Raw genomic sequence first — 16,988 nt, forward strand, 5'->3', positions numbered from 1 at the left:
GGCGCTCAGTGTTGACCTTTTGTCGTTTCGTAAGCACATCTTTGGTGATTTGAAGTGCTTGCTTTTTCGAGGGTCATATTAAGGAAGGCACCGGGATAGTTCCTCTGAATAATTGTTGCTTTCAATGAATGTAGTTCGTTTAGGTAGTCATTATCATCACTACATTTTCTTCTAAACCGTGTCGCCTGTCCTGCAAATATTCCTTGCTTGCAATGTCTCGGTTCATTACTCGTAAAATCTAAGTATTGTTGCTTATTCGCTGGCTGCCTGTACAAGGAAGTTTTAAGTTTTTCATATTCCACTGACACCGTGGTGCCGAGAACGTCGACTTTTAATTGGGATGATTGAAAAGTGTATTTAATGCGAGTGTGATGATTAATAGGATGCGAGACGAAAGACTGGAGTGAATCTGATCCATGCTGCCATGTGATGAAAACATCATCAATATAGCGAAGGTATATAAGCCGGACATGAATTTAGTACATCGTATTCTAGAACGCCCATGAATATATTCACTTAAGTCGGCGCAAATGGAGTAACCATGCTGGTTCCAAATGTGTCTAAATAATAGGATTAATCGAACTCGAGATATTTTAAAGTTGGGGCTAGTTTAAGGAACGCTAGATAAACTTCAGAGGCATGCGGGTGGGGATTGTTGATTAAAACGTGAGAGAGGGCTTCGATACCTTCATCGATAGGAATATTAGTGTATAGTGTGGTGACGTCAAGTTTGACAAGTATACAATCATCTGCAATATTGGCCGTGTTATTAATACGCTCAATAATTCGAAGAATGTGAGGTTTGTCCTGCACAAACGAAGGAAGCTGGGTCGGGAGGCCTGCTTGGTGGTGATATAGGAATATTGAGAGGTTTTCAGTGGGCATATTATTGTTCGAAACAATTGGTCTTCCTGGTACGTCTGTGGTAAACAAGGCTTCTGCTAAACCTTGTGGATCTTGGGCAGTAGGTAAAATTGACCTGCTTGATTATTTGATGGCTTAATAAATATATAGTCAATCTCGGTAATTAGTTCCCTGGTGATTAGATCTCCTATTTTATTCAGGATGACTTCACTGAACTGTTCTGTCGGATCGGTATTTAACTTTTCATAGTGACAAAAGTTGTAAAGCTGTCTATATGCCGCTTTTTTGTACTTTTTAACTGGGAGAATCACTATGCTACCACTATGGGAGGTTTGCGTTCCTAAACTGCGAAAAATAATGTAGTGGATGCGATTGATGTTTCGTCGTGTGAAGCACACACATACGTTGTATTTAAGACTATAAATCCCACATGCGCCGGCGAAAGTTCTATGCCGCACTATGATATTGTAACTTTCGTACAAAATATGAAGCAAGTACGTTGAGTGCAAATTATTGCACTCTGGCAGGCCCGTATGAATTACTAACGCCACAATGCTACATTTTTTCTTCAGTGCATATTTTTCAAGTAGTGTTCGGGGCCAAGATACGATTTATGCGTAGCGGCTGATTTCTCGTGATCTTTTATTTATTTATTTATTTATTATATTTTATTTACTTCCTCTTATGTGGTGACTAAAATAAGGGCTATTTATAGCACTGTGTACCAAAGAGCGATGATTTGCACTACCATAGCATGTGTGTTCATCTACATTTCCTTGACGTTTTACGTAAATACGTTTAACTTGTTTTTGTTTTCGATAATATACAACGGGGAAAAACGTACGGCTCTAAGAAATACGGACAACGCTATATGCAAAAGAAAGTTTTTTACGAGTAAAATTACAGTAATGAAAGAAAGATTGCAATATGCGTCTCCAGCTGGTACCAAGCCGATGACGGTTACATATGTTGTAGCGACGAGTGTGATGTAGTTCGAGTCGAAAGATAGATAAAATAATTAGGACTCTTTGTTGCAATATCCTAATGAGGCGCTTCTATTGCATTAGGAGAGTGTGCGGTTTGTGGGGCATGAAGGAATATAACGTTTTGTTCCTTCGCTATATTGTCGCTTACTTTACTGTAAGTTTTGAGCACAGTTTTAATTATTTTATATAGTGCATGTAGAACAGCTTGGAGTGTATATGTCTCGTTATGTGCATGTTACGATATGCATTCCGACACCACATGTTCCATTTGTTCTCTTTGTGATTTACATAGAACATGTCATTCGGCATGTAACATGTCGAATGACAAAGCACCAGCCTCCAGTGCATCCTTCTTTGTGATACACATGGAAATTATGAGTTGATGCGACTTTTACTATAAAATATTCACTAGGGCTGACTGAAAACTGATGTTGGTATAATATCTGAAAGGCGACCTCAATCCAATTCTGTGTGCTGGCTCTTGCCATTGACGAGGAGAAGAACAACGTTTAATGAACATGTATTTTAATTCAGCGTTATACTACGGCACCGAAAACATGCTTTCTTATTTATTTCAGAATAATGTCAACCACAATTGGTATTGCAGGAGTAAGAACAAATTATTCATAAAGCAGGTGCAATGCAAACCAGAGAGCATACAGCAACGAAAAATACATGAAACACAGGCGATTACAGTACAAAGTGTCCTACATTAGCGTTAAACGCAGTTCATCACTGTCGTTAGTGGCAAGAAAAATCCCGATTTGATCACACTGTTCCTTCTCAATCATTTTTTTTATTGTAGGCAGAGAAGTAATAGCAGAATTGAATGAATTCTATCCTAGCACAGGTGCGGAAAATAAGAAACGCGAAAAGTGTAAATGTTACAAAAAGAATTGTAGTGTGAAGGCGTGCCTGTGTCGTGCCAGTCTGTTTTTTTTTTATCACGAAAATGGTGAGGCTCAGTTGTAGCGCATTGGGTAAAACTGTGTATAACAATTTTAGAAGTTGAATTCTTGCTCCAACCTGGAGGGTTGCGAGGCCGGCGCGAGAAAGGAGTTCGGTAGGTGGAATGCGGGCAGCTAGTGGTTCTGAAAAATCTGAGAACGCTCGCCGTCATGTGCAAATGGTGCGCTTATCTCTCCGAACTTAATAATTTGGGGCATTTGTTATGCACGCAAATTACTGTGGCTTTGCCTAAATGCTGGGCTGACTGGTGTCTACTATAGTACGCTGTGCCCTTGAATAATAGCGAGGCAAGCGACGCAAATATCTCTTAAGAGCTGAAGACGTATTCAACAAACATTACACTTTAAAAAAGCGCTCCTGGACATTGTCGGCTACTTTGTTTCACGTGTCTTTTTTTTGCAGCGCAAATTGTTTTGGAAGTGGTACAGTTAGCTTAAGTTTTCAGCACGTATTTACAACAGTGGAACGTCGTTTATGTGTGGTAAGATTTCCAGCAGGCAATGTAACGGAAACGTTCTTCGTTACTACTCTAAAACAATTGGCACAGGGCAAATTTGGAGGAGCTTACTATATTACAAGCTCTCACGTTTGATTCGATGCGGCGCTAACAGCCAGATCTATAGGCTCTGACTTTTAGCGAACAAAGGACGTATTCATAACTGGTATCACACTGCTACTCCTCGCAGCCATTAGGTTTCTTGTACACGCACATTTTCAGCTTCCAATGCGTTAATTAAGATAAACATAAGAATTCTCTGGCAAATCTTACACGACCAGGAAATCATTATATGAAGGAGCTTTTTATTCTACATTGCAGATCCCTTGCTTCATTTGCGGTCGTTCGTGACAGCCTTCAGAAGTACTTGAATACAGGGCTTCAGGCACATGGCTGGCGCAAAAGCGATTTTAATGGTCTTGCGATTGTCCATACAGTGCCACCAAATGACGTACATCGAAGCATCTTGGAGGAAGTAAGTAGAGCACTTCAACTTGTCCAAGGAGCTTCCTTAAAATAGTGAGTTCTTTTACCTCCACCCTTACCATCACAATGCCAGAGAGATAAACCTTTGAATATTTGCCTATCCCCCGATTGGTATTGTCGAACGGTCGGAGAAGGCAGTTTCAATAAGTACCCATGTTAGTGGCTTTTTACACGCCCAAGTCTGAAATGAATGAAGCCCCATGGTCATCGTGGAACTATTTTGAACCACTGGTTGAAAGTTGTTAGAGACAGGGTTATCGCGGGAGCGCGGAACTAATAGATAAGGCACAGCTATGCTGACAAAACGGCGGCGCCTGCTGACTAGGGAGTTCTCCGAATGTCGCTGCTGTTTTCCCCTGCTGACCTTACAACTTCGTCTTCTGGACTTATATTTTCTCCCTTGACAGACCAGGCCACCCGGACGATGTAGTTAGTCATTCCGAAGGGAGTAGCAAGGCTTCATCGGGGCGACATGGGCGACTTTGGTCGTGGCTGAGGCATTACGCTGGGATGTAAGGGCCAGGGTAATGAGCCAACGTTACGATTCATTTTGGCAATGCACAATTAATCATATAAAAAACCGGGAATATGACCCCATCAGCGTCCTGACGGAAAAAAGTAGAGGGTCTTTTAAGTGTCTATTGAGAGGAGATTGATGAAAGTGAACCCTACCTCTCATATTATTTGCCTCTCATTGTTTGCCTTTTACCGGTGTTCATTGCCGTGCTACATATAATTATAATTGGTTTACAGGAAGGACGCAGTGTCTGTCACAATTTCTCCGTTATAGTGTACGTTTCAACGGATACCGCGCTAGCTACGACACTCAGCGCCTACAAACAAATGCCATTCTTAGCCACTACCGAATATATTTAATTACGAACGGAGAATACAACCTGCCTGCCGGCACTGCGGTGACGGGACGCAGACCACACGAGACCAAATACTATAGTTGTTGTTACTGTGGCTGTAGGAAGAAGGAAAAAAATACACGGCCCTGCTACTGGCTCTGTAGCTGAGCCACCTGCTGTGGCTGTAGGGATAAGAAAAGAAAACGCACGCGACTGCTATGGCTCTGTAGCTGAGCCACCTCATCTGCCTCGTGCGGACAGAAAAAAGAAAGTAGAGAAGAAAGAAAAAAAAGGAGAGAAATACGCGCGCCGCAACAGCCGTCGTCCACCACCGAAGCGGTAGCGGATGCAATGCCGGCCTACAACAGAAAAGACCTACCAGTCCCAGCCCCGCAGGGCCAGGAGAAGCCACCCTTCACCACCTCCCCCATCCGCTGCTTGATTGATTTATAAGAAGAGAAAGGCGCGGTAACTGTCTCACTTGTTTTCTGTGACGCCTCAACTGCGCCGTAATGGAGGGGAGGAAGGTGGTAGTGAAAGTGGAAAGACTAGCCGTAGTGGAGGGCTACGGAGTAATTTCGACCACCTGGTGATCTTTAACGCGCGCTGACATTGCACATCACACGGATGCCTCTTCGCTTCGTCTCTAGCGAAGCGCAGCCGCCGAGGTCCGGTTCGAACCCCGGTACTCCGGCACAGTAGTCGGACGTCTTACCACTGCACCACCCCGGCGGGGCCGCTTCCTGATTTATTTATAGGAAGGGAAAGGCGCGGTAACTGTTTCACTTGTTTTCTGTGGACACCGCAACCGCACCATAAGTTAAGTTAAATTGGTTGACAGGAAGGTAAAGGCACAGTAACTGTCACACTTGCTCTGTGGACACCTGAACCGCGCCTAAGGGAAGGGAGGAAGGTGGGAGTGAAAGTGGAAAGAGAGAAAGGGGAGCCGTAGTGGAGGGCTACGGAGTAATTTCGACCACCTGGGGATCTTTAACGTGCTCTGACATTTTTCTCACCTCATACAATTGGATTGGTAACGTTTATTCGGGGCCTGCAGTAGTACGCGCGCTCGCGCGCGCGCGCTCCGGACGGGGCCTACGTCGTCCTCTGGGCACCGGCCGCGCGGCCTGGGTCCCCGCTCGCCGTGGCCGGCTGGCTGGTTCCCTGCCAGGCCAGCGCCTTGATGACCTGCTGGACGGCCCAGAGTTGCTCCTCTTGATTGTCGCTCCCTGCGGCTGCTTCCAGTCGCGGCGGGATCCTCCCAGACTTAGCTTCTTCCTGGTACTTGGTACAATTCCACAGCATGTGTACGAAGCCGGCCGTCTCCGTTAGGCAGACTCTGCATTTGTCTGTCGGGTGCGTCTCGGGATACATTCTATGCATCAGCGACGGACTGGGGAGTGAGCCCGTCTGTAGCTGTCTGAATAAAACGGCTTGCTCTCGACTGAGCCCCGAGCAAGGGGTGGAAGAGTTCTGCGAGCTAGGCGGAACACCTTGGTTATTTCGTTGTAGTCCGTCATTCGGTCTTTGGTGCTGAACCACAGCGGCCAGTCGACCGAGGCGCGGTCCGTTAGCGCGCGCGCCTCGGCGTGTGCCGTCTTGTTGTGGTTGGCGTTGCGGTCTGACGCCTCGCCCGCGTGCGCCGGGAACCACTTGATTCTCACTTGTCTGCTGCCATCGTCGATTTTGGTTGCCTGCATTATGAGCACAGCTTCTTTCGCTATCCTGCCTTTGGCGTAATTTCTCCCCGCCTGCCTCGAGTCGCATTGCACTGTTTGGCAGTCGCGGTCGGCGATGGCCACCTCCTCCGCTTGCTCTGCCTTGGTGCATCTCGTGCTGGCGATCGTGCGAACGGTGCCGGTCGCGTCGACGACGACCGTCGTGAACCCGTGTATCTTGGCATACTCAGCCGCGTCAACGTAGCCTGCGTGTGTGTCGGCCGCGTGCTGGTCTATCAGCGCCGTGGCTCTCGCTGCTCTCCTCCCTTTGTTATACTCCGGGTGCATGTTCTTTGGTACCAGTCCACTCTGATGTTGCCCCTTATCTCATCGGGGACGGAGAGCTGCGTCTGCTCCCTGTCTTGATATCCAATTCCCAGGTTGTCCAGGATTTTCCGGCCGGCCTTAGTCGTAGACAGTTTTTCGAGCTGTGCGGCACGTTGGACCTCCGCTATCTCCTCCAGCGTGTTGTGCACCCCTAGCTGCAGGAGGCGTTTGGTGCTCGTTGTTTCGAACAGTCCCAGTGCCATCTTGTAGGCTCTGCGGATGAGTATATCTATCTTGTTTCTCTCGCTCTTGTTACACTTGTGGTAGGGCGCCACGTACGCTACGTGACATATGACGAACGAGTGGATCAGTCTGATCAGGCTCTCTTCCTTCATTCCACTTTTCTTGTTCATGACTCGTTTGAGTTGTCTCGTGGCGTTCGCCGCTTTCGCAATGAGCCGGGTGACGGTCTCGCCGTTTCTGCCGTGCGTCTCGATCGTCATCCCCAACACTCTGATCTTGTTGACTCTCTGGTCTTGACTTTGATTGCCTCGTACTCTCTCGGGCTGCTCTTAGGTTTGCGGTGCTTGACGGGCGGGTAGACGAGGAGCTCCGACTTGCTCGGCGAGCATCTGAGCCCCGTTCCGTCGAGTTGGTCTTCGATCGCATCAACGGCCACCTGTAGGGTGGATTCGATGAGGGCATCGCTGCCCCCTTCCACCCACAGCGTTATGTCGTCCGCGTATATCGTATGTCGGACTTCCTTGATGTTCCTGAGCCTTTCGGCCACTCCTACCATCACGAGATTGAAAAGCACCGGCGAGATTACCGATCCCTGTGCCACGGCCGCTCAATGGACAAGTGCGCCTCCATTGAGCGGCCGTGCCTGAGGTGTGCCTGTGCTTCCCAGCTTCTTCTCCTGTGCTTGAAGGTCCCCCGCTCTGAGCTCGGCCGTTCTGTCCGTGAGGAAGTCTTTGATGTAATTGTATGATCTCTCTCCCATGTTGAGTTTCGAGACTTGGGATAGGATCGCTGAGTGCTTCACCTTGCCGAAGGCACTCTGCAGGTCGAGTCTCAGTACTGCTTTGTTGTCGCCAGTTTTTCCGTCGATGATCTTGTGCTTGAGCTGTATCATGGCGTCTTGGGTACTTAGACGCTGCCTGAAGCCAATGATCGTTTCCGGGTAGAGATCTTCTTTCTCGAGGTATTCTTGCCACCTGTTGAGCAGGACGTGCTCCAACACCTTGCCCACGCAAGATGTGAGCGATATGGGTCGGAGGTTATCCGTGTCGGATGGCTTGCCCAGCTTGGGGATTAGGATGATCTTGGCCTTCTTCCACTGCGTCGGCAGCGTTCCCGTTCTCCAGCGTTTGTTGTAATAGCTCGTGAGGCTTTCTATGGATCTGTCGTCGAGGTTCTTAAGCGCCTTGTTGGTGATGCGGTCCAGCCCGGCCGGCGACCTGCTGTTGAGGTCCTGCAGTGCCGTGCGAACTTCTTCTACGTCTATATCTCTGTCGAGACGGGCGTTGGCCAGCCCGCCGCACGGCCCATGGCACTCCGTGGGCGTAGTCGGCAGGTATCTGTCGCTGATGCGTTTCGTCACCTTATCGGCGCCGTGTTTAGTGACTTCTCGATGGATGAGTTTCGCCAGTCGGTCCCTTTGGTGTGACTTAGTCTTGGTTTCGTCGAGCAGATGCTTCAGCAAGTTCCATGTTTTCCCGTTGTGCATCTGGCCGTCGGCAGCGTTGCATATCTCGTTCCACTGTTGCGCACATAGCGTTCGACAGTGGTCCTCGATTGCTCTGTTGAGTTCTGCGACTTTCTTTCGTAGCCTACGATTAAGGCGTTGTTTCCATCTGTTGAGAATGGACTGCTTGGCCTCGATAAGGTGGGCCAGTCGGCTATCCATTCTGTTCGTTTCGAGGTCTGTTACTATGTCTTTGGTTGAGTTTCGAACATCTTAGAGGATCTTGTTGGTCCACGCGTCGATGTCGTAGATTTCGTTCTCTTCCGCTTCCTGATTTCTATTATCTCTGAGAGCAGACCAATCGATCCACGTATGTTTCCTGACTTTGGTACTGCTCTGCTCCGGTATAACGATTTCCAATATCATGTGGTCGCTACCGAGGTCCACCCCCGTGTTCCTCCACGTGATCGTGATTGGTTCGATGTTCTTGACGAACGTGAGGTCGGGGCTGGTATCTCGGAACACGGAGTTGCCAATTCTCGTTGGGTAAGCCGGGTCGGTTATGAGGGTATAGTCGAGTTCCGCCGCGTCTTGGGATAGGTTTCTGCCTTTCGCATTGCTTTTGACGTAGCCCCATGCCGGATCCATCGCATTAAAGTCACCGCATGCTATCAGCGTGCTCTGGCCGGCCGTCGTGCTTGCCTTGTTAAAATGGCTTTCAACCTCCGGAGTCTCCGCGATGGCTTACTGTAGATGTTCAAAATGAAGATGCTGTTTTAGAGCGCAGCTCTTTGGCGTCCGTTCCTGGGTTTCGCGTCGGCGTCGGCGTCGGCCTCGTAACCAGCTCCACCCCCCTTTCATCCCCCCAGCGCTAGCAGCGACCGACTGATACCGCTGGATGCCGCTGACGCCGCTACAGAGTCAAGATAACGTGACTGCATAGAACACTGTCACCGCCATGCAGAAAGAGGAGGGGAGGGTCCCCCCCCCCTGTTCCTGTATGGCGGATAGGGTGCTCTTCAGTTGCCGACGCGCCGTTTATTTCACGTAGGCCCCGGCATGTCGACGAATACGTGACCACCTTCCCACGGCTAGACCTGGTTCTTGGCGCTGCGGAAGCGAGGGTATCATATTGTTTGCGTCGGCATCGGCGGCGTTGTCCCTGAAACCAACTCCGCAGCTGGGGTTGACTCACTATCGGCGTCAGCAGCATCAGTCAGTCGCTGCTATCTCTTCCCTCCTCCCTTTATAGCGTTGCCCGCTTGCTGCGCGCGCTTCTGCCCCCATTGTTTGCCGCTGGGTGTACACGCCGCCCCCCTCCCCCCTCTTCCTGCGAGTCTCCGGTTGTCAAAGCGCCGGCCCGAACTTAATTCCTTTCTTCGCTCCTCCTCCAATGCAACCCCTGTGCGGTGGCCAATTTAGCTACTTTGTAGCTAGATTTAACTACTTTTGGACTCAACTAGCTACCAAGAAAGTTAGTTTAGCTACGAGTAGCTGTTTTAGCTCCTTTCTTCAAAGTCTAGCTACAAATCTAGCTATTTTGGTGAAATCTAGCTTAAATCTGGCTACATTTCGGAAACTTGCTATTCTGGCGTGAAAAATCTCCCCACAGACGCTACACATGATCACGGCCTGTCTCGAGGGAGAGCGCGCGCTCGCTCTCACCCTCGAGACCGGCCATGACATGATAAAACTGACGTCAGGCACATAGCGCCATCTGGTAGTTTTTAAACAAGACGCAAACCAGACACAGATATGCAATACAAGGCGCCACTTAGGGGGTGTTATATACCTCGCCGCCTCTGCCTTCATAGAGTTTCCTCCATGTCTACCTCAGCGGGAAAAAGAAAAAATAGCTGACAAAGTAAAGAGAGGCGAGGCAATACGGCTGATGCGGCGGCGCAGCTTCTGATAGGTGTCGCCTATCGCGCAGCGCGATGGCTCCGATGAGCATCGAAGTCGTGCTCGCGGCACACTATTGTGGATGTGTATACGCATTCCAATTACTTAAACTCTTAACGTTCCCTGCGCGGCGACCATAAGGTGCCTGGAATCGACTATCTGATTCGACTCTCTTTGCGGATCATGCGTGGTCAGCGCTGAGCAGATGCAAAAGAGCCAAGAGGCTCACCGGTCTGAGTTGCGTCGAGTCGCGGACTGAAGATATCGCCTGGACAGTCATTAACTTTCCGTTCATAGGCCTATGTGTACGCGCAGAAAGTAGATAAAAGTCCATTCTTTACACGTTTACAGGGCAGTGATGCACTCGCAGCTCGTCTTTTCTTAGCGCGCAAGCTTTACCGCTTTGCGAAAACTACGTCTGCCTATATTATCGGAATCGGAACCTGAGCACCATGCCTGAGCACATTTATCATTCGTTACTCATTAGTTAACACTTGTCATGCAGGAAACCGTCTTGATAGCTGTGTTTAATTTTTACAATAATAGAGCTGGCAAAAAATGCGTTATATATCCAAAATATAAAATAAAAATTTATGGGAAAAATCTAGCTACTTTTAGCTCCTTGCTAGATTTTTTAGCTACTTTTAGCTACTTTCACGCTGCCATCTAGCTACTTTTGCTCACCGACATTTGGCAACACTGAATCAGAGAGCCAGATCGGTGGCGGCGAAATTGCCGCTGCCGTTCGCCACTGCGAAATTATCTGAGACGACCGTCGCGGCGGCGGCGGCTGCTGCTGCTGCTGCTGCCGCTGCTGCTGCGCTGCAGCGGCAGCGGCAGCGGCGCTGCCGCTGCCGTTGCCGCCGCCGCCGCCGCCGCCGCCGCTGCTGCTGCTGCTGCTGCTGCTGCTGAACGAGCTGCCAGAGAAAAAAATTCTGTGATAGCGCATACATGTGTGTCTCGATTTCTTTGCCTTAATCTATCGAAAAGGTGAAACAGCTTATTTGCTGCGCTCAAATTTCGCATTTGGAAGTAACGTAATCGTCGGTAATTTTTTTCTTTGCTTGGTCAGTATGAGTTCGGTGAGCGTGTGTTCAATCCTGACATTGCTTAGCCGGTGTTCGACGAAGGTGAGTCCCTTCCTGACCAGGGTGCACAGACCTCTGCCGTCGGGCGGGCCCGCGTGCACCCTATAGCCGGGGAGGGACGGCTTGTCCGTTAGTGTTTCTTGGAAGAGGAGCACGTCGGGCTTGCGAGCCGCATGCCCGACTTTCCAGATTGTTGAGTCTATTGACGTTCTCCATTTGGAAGGCTTCGATGGCTTGCCTCATCGATTTGATCATATCCTCGAGGCTGTTGAGTTTGACCTCGACGTTGTTGTTGCTGCTGTCGGTGCTGCAGTTGCTCATGTTGTTCTTGGTCTTGCGTGATTCGACGGCCCTCTTCTTCGTTGCCGGCTCCTTGTCTGCGTAGGCCGTAGTTGCTTCGGCCTTGTTGTTGCCGCTCGGGCTGGATCTTTGCTGTTCGACGTTGCGGAGGGCGTTGCGGATCTCCGCGATTTCCTTGGTGAGGTTGTTGATGGTGGCTCGCAGGGTCGCGTTCTCCTTCTTTAGGGCCTCGTTGATCTCTCGTTCCTTGGTTGAAGCGTTGTCTTCTGTCTTGGCGTTGTAGCTCGGATTTGTCTTTATGATACCTTGTGCGGCGTTGCCCCAGCCGACTCTCTCACGCGACGGTGATCCTTGGGTTTTCGTTTTTCGCGCGTCTCTGCTCTGGCTCCTGCAGCTGCTATTTCTCGACTGCGCGCGGTCTCTCGATGGCGTTCTTGACTTATGGGCAGCTGGCTTGTCAAGTGGTGGGAAATCGCTCTCCGACGGCAGCTGATGGCTGACCTTTCGGCGCTCCCACTGACGCTTGCGAACGACGTAGGGAACCTTGCATCTGGCTTTACATTCTCTGTCGGCGGTAGGGTGAGCGCCGCCGCAAAGTTTGCATTTGGGTGTACATTTGTGGTCATCTTTTGGGTTCGCTTGGCCGCAGCCCCTGCAGATCCGGTTGGTTGGCGTCGGGCACACGTCCTTGCGATGCCCGACCCGACCACACTGGTGGCAGACGTCAATTTTCTTTCTGTATAGGTGGCACGGTATGAGCGTGACACCATATCGGACAAAGTTCGGTACCTTGGGTCCTCTGAAGGCTACTATGATCGTGGTCGTGTTGCCGATTCTTTTGGCGCCTACGGCGAGTGGGTTTCTGTCGTTTACAATGTTGCTGTCGAGATCTTCGGCTTCCTCGTCGACAGGGATGCCTCGGATGATGCCCTTCACGGTGTCGTACGGCGCCGTGCGGTACGCGCTGACTTCGAAGGTCTTGTCTTGAATGTATATAGCTTGAATTCTTGCGTAGCGGACGGCGTTTTCTTCCTTGGGCGTGCTGATTGCCAATATATTTTGTTGCGCGTTCGAGCAGATCGTGTCCTATGCGTTCTCTTCGTTTGTGATCTTGGCCGCGGCGAGAATGGCCGCAGCTACGGTCGTAGTGCCGATCTTGGTGATGTCGAGTCCCCCTCGCGGTCTGATTACGATCTTGTTTTCCTCCAGCGGCATGGTGGCATTCTCGCTGCCTTGATGGCCGAGGCTTTGAAGTTCTTATTTCCTTTCGCTTTCTTGCTTACTTGGTTGTCGGTGCCGGCGAGCTTCGCGTCGAGGTCTTGTTGACGGAGTCTTGACATGCGTTCCCCCGCGAGCGTCCATCCATGTCCGCGGTGGAATTCCTCGGGTGAAATTTCTTCGCCTTGAACTTGAACGGTCATTGGAGAGTCGGAGATCGTTGCCAAAACGGACGTTTCCTCCATCTCGGGGCTGAGTGGCTGCCGCCGAGACGGCGAGCCGCGGCAGCCGCGACAGCGAGGAGGCCTATCGCTCGCGGAACACACCTAGCGGGACGCCCCCCGCATGGCGGTGATGAAAACTGTCCGGTAAATCAAAGAAAAGGCGTACCTTTGGGAACTTTCAATATCCGTCGGTGCTTTCGGACTTCACGAACACATCGAGATAGAGAAAACTTCGATTCGAGCAAATTAGCACTGCGAAATTAATCATAAATGACGGAGCCGACGTGAACGCGTCCGTTCGCTTCGGCGACCGCAGCGCCACCCCCATCTCATACAAGAAAAAATTGATGGAGCGTGTAGTCAGGACCAGTCAGACACATATTTAGAACCAAGCGAACAGGATTGCGTATGCAGGGTGTGATGCTCCGCGTCAAATATGACATAACGGTTCCGCATTTTAGAGGCGCCAAAGGGCAACACTGAACGCCAGCCTTCTTTTGTAACTAAATACTTCAATGATCTTCCAAACATAAACAATATTCTGCGGAAATATCATTCCATCCTAACGTGTAATGAACACCTGAAGAAAATATTCCCGGAGGCACCAAGGGTAACATACAAACGGTAGCCAACTCTCGGAGATATTCTAGTACGTTCTAAAATCGACAACAAGCATCTAACACAATCACATCCTTGCGCTCGAACTAGACGTAAGACGTTTAAACACATACAGAACGACATCATAGTTAAAAGTAATGCAAGCGATTTCACTTTTCACATAAAACTAAGCTTAACTGCACATCTTGAAACGTTGTCTACCTTCTGAATGCTCCTTCACTCATAAACAGTACATCGGAGAAACAGGGCAACCAATGAACATGAGGGTTAATGGACATCGGGCAGGCACAGGCAAGAACCTCCCGAAAGAAGTTTCCCAGCATTTCATCAGAAAAACTATAAGTTACTATAAGTTTGATTAAATTAAATTATATATTCTCCAGTCAGACTTTAAATCTGCAAGGGACATCAATATATAGAAAGGCATAGTTAATTAAAAAATTTAGAACATTGGAACCAGCAGGAATAAATATTTCTAAAGGAACATTAGAATCACTTAGGTATATTCCCTCTGCATCATAACTATTGGAGAGAGAGAAAAAACTTTATATAATGCAAAAAATAAAAGTAATCTAGAGCTCCAGTGGTTGGGTCCTCTGTCCAGGACTCCCGCGGCCTTTGCTGCCCTACTGGCCCGTTCAATCAGCCAAATTCGAGAAAACAATCCCACATAGCGTTGATTGTAGTTTATTCACAGCACGTGTAGACTCTAATCCTTTCCGCAATAGCATAAACAGCACATCTTTCTCGAACACATTTCCTCCTTATCACTTGCTACTTGAGTTTGGCCTCGAACTTTTTTTTCATGTCTGTTGTGGTGCACTTTGAGGTTATTATTCTGTACTTTGTCCTTCTCCCCCTCCCTTCCTTTGCAGAAATGTTTAAGCTTTGTTCGCCTTAGATATACTACTTATGAGGGCCCTTTGCAAAATCTGTACCGGAGTACCCGGGTTCGAACCCGTCCTCGGCGGCTGCGTTTCGATGGAGGCGAAACGAAGAAGCGCCCGTGTGCTGTGCGTTGTCAGCGCACGTTAAAGATCCCCAGGTGGTCAAAATTACTCCGCAGCCCTCCACTACTGCTCCTCTTTCTCTCTTTCCCCTTTAACTCTCACCTTTCTTCCTTCCCTTACGCCGCGGTTGAGGTGTCCACAGAAAACAAGTGAGATAGTTACCGCGCCTTTCCCTTCCTATATATCAATCAGATTTTTTTTGCAGTCTGTCCCTTTTGTAATAATAATTGGTTCAGAGGAAGGGAAAGGCGCAGTATCTGTCACACTTGCATCTGTGGAGACCTGAACCGCGCCGTAAGGGAAGGGAGGAGGATTGAAAGTGGAAAGAGAGAAAGAGGAGCCATAGTGGAGGGCTACGGAGTAATTTCGACCACCTGGTGATCTTTAACGTGCGCTGACATCGCACAAGACATGGACGCCTCTTCGTTTCGCCTCCATCGAAACGCGGTCGCCGAGGTCGTGTTCGAACCCGGGTATTCCAGACAGTAGTGGGCCTCTTACCACTGTACCACCCCGGCGGGGCCCTTTGTAAGAAAGTGTATCTGCACCAAACCTGCTTAAGTAGTGACTGATCATCCATCCGGTATTGTAGTTTTCCCTATTACTGCCGCTTTTATTACATTTCCAGGCCACATGATCCCTGGTTCAAAACCTTTTTTTTTTAATTTTTGACCTACTCTCTTCTCACACATCCTCCCTCTACACTCCTTGACCTTTTTTTCTTCTCACCCACTTTCCTCCTCTCCCGTTTTGCTGGCAAAAGCATATTTAAACCCCTGCCAGTGATGATCGCTTTGCCCAAACAAGACAAGTCCACTTGTGGAAACGTTGGCTCGACCTGCGAACTGAGGCGTCCGCCCTTTACCCTTATTCAGTGCTCCTTCATACCGTGTAAACCACCTTCCTCTCGTTTTACCAAGAGGCGCCCAAGTAATTCGTGGCCTGGACTTGACGAAAGCTTTTGATAATATTAAACACGAAGCGATCCTCCACTGACCCGAATAAATCGGTGGAGGAGCGTGAACATACGACTACATCAAGGATTTTTTCAGATTGAAATGCCTGAATGAACTTAGATGATATTGAGACCTCCCACAGACAAGGTTGGAAGAAGGGGAATACCGCAAGACTCGATTTTCTCCCCTTTCCTCTTCTACGTGGCGATAAGGAGGGAAAACCAATTCTAAAGGTACATCAAATTCGACTCTTCGTGCTATTCATTCAGAAGAATGCATATACTGGAAGGCCAATCAAAAGATAGAGGGCTTCGCCACGCAAGTCTTCATAATACTTTGAAGTATCGCGCTGAAAGTACGAGGCCTAAAGAGAAAAAACTTGCTTAAACTATCCAAAACATGCGTAATAACATACATGAACTATGCTACGCCATTCTTAAGTATAAGTTATGAGGAGGAAAGTAAACTAGACTCGCTAGTTCGATGGGGCATAAAGAGGGCCCTGGATTTTCCGATTAGCAGCTCCACAGAGATGGTCCTCTGTATGGGAGTGCGCGATACCTGAGACGAAATAGCGAAGGCTGTCAGAATTTCGTAGCTCGAAAAATTAAGCCGATTGACCACAGGCAGAGCAATTCTCGAAATGGTAGGCCTGCAAATAAATAGCGGAGTGAATCAAGCATTCCGCAGGATTGCCGCAAAAACCTAATTATTTCCCCCTCCCTAGTCGTGGCTGTGACAAGAAGGGAACGAAATTGCACGGGCCTGCTACTGGCTCTATAGCTGAGCCACCTCAGCTGCCTCGGGCGGACAGAAGAGAAAAGAGGGAAGAAAGAAAAAGAAAAGCGAGAAAAAGACGCGCGCCGTCTTTTTCTCCGAAGCGGTGGCGGGTGCAATGACGGCCTACAACAGATAACAGTTCGGTGGCAGGCTGGACCCCGCCGCAAACGGCAGTGACCTACCTATACCAGCCTCATCAGGGCCAGGATCAGCCACCCTTCCCCGCCCCTCCCTAGTACCATTCATCCCATATTCAACACAGAGAGGAGGAAGAACAGAATCATTAATCAGACGCTTCGATTCGAACGGCAGCAACTCAGTAGCGTACGTGGACACGGCAAGTGGCAGATCGGGTGCGGCAGTTGCCTTGGTGGTGGACGTCCGAGGTGCCCCATATCGGTTGCCACCATTAGAAGTGGCAACACAGAAACAGCTAAGTTGCAATAGCGTTCGCTTGTGTTGGAACGGAAGGCAATTTCATAAGTAGCGATAGCAATACGGCCATTCGGAATTTCAGAAAAGATAAAATCTCGCTGGAAGCTGCAAACATTCTGGCTAATCGACGGAT

General features: G+C 49.1%; 1 pseudogene; it reads right to left on the reverse strand.

Moving 5' to 3' along the window:
* Positions 1 to 11,416: 11,416 nt before the first annotated feature.
* Positions 11,417 to 13,077, reverse strand: LOC146177563 (uncharacterized; annotated as a pseudogene).
* Between the last annotated feature and the right edge of the window lie 3,911 nt (positions 13,078 to 16,988).

Source organism: Amblyomma maculatum, chromosome 10, assembly GCF_055883805.1.
Source record: "Amblyomma maculatum isolate TAMU_Amacu chromosome 10, ASM5588380v1, whole genome shotgun sequence".
NCBI lineage: Eukaryota > Metazoa > Arthropoda > Arachnida > Ixodida > Ixodidae > Amblyomma > Amblyomma maculatum.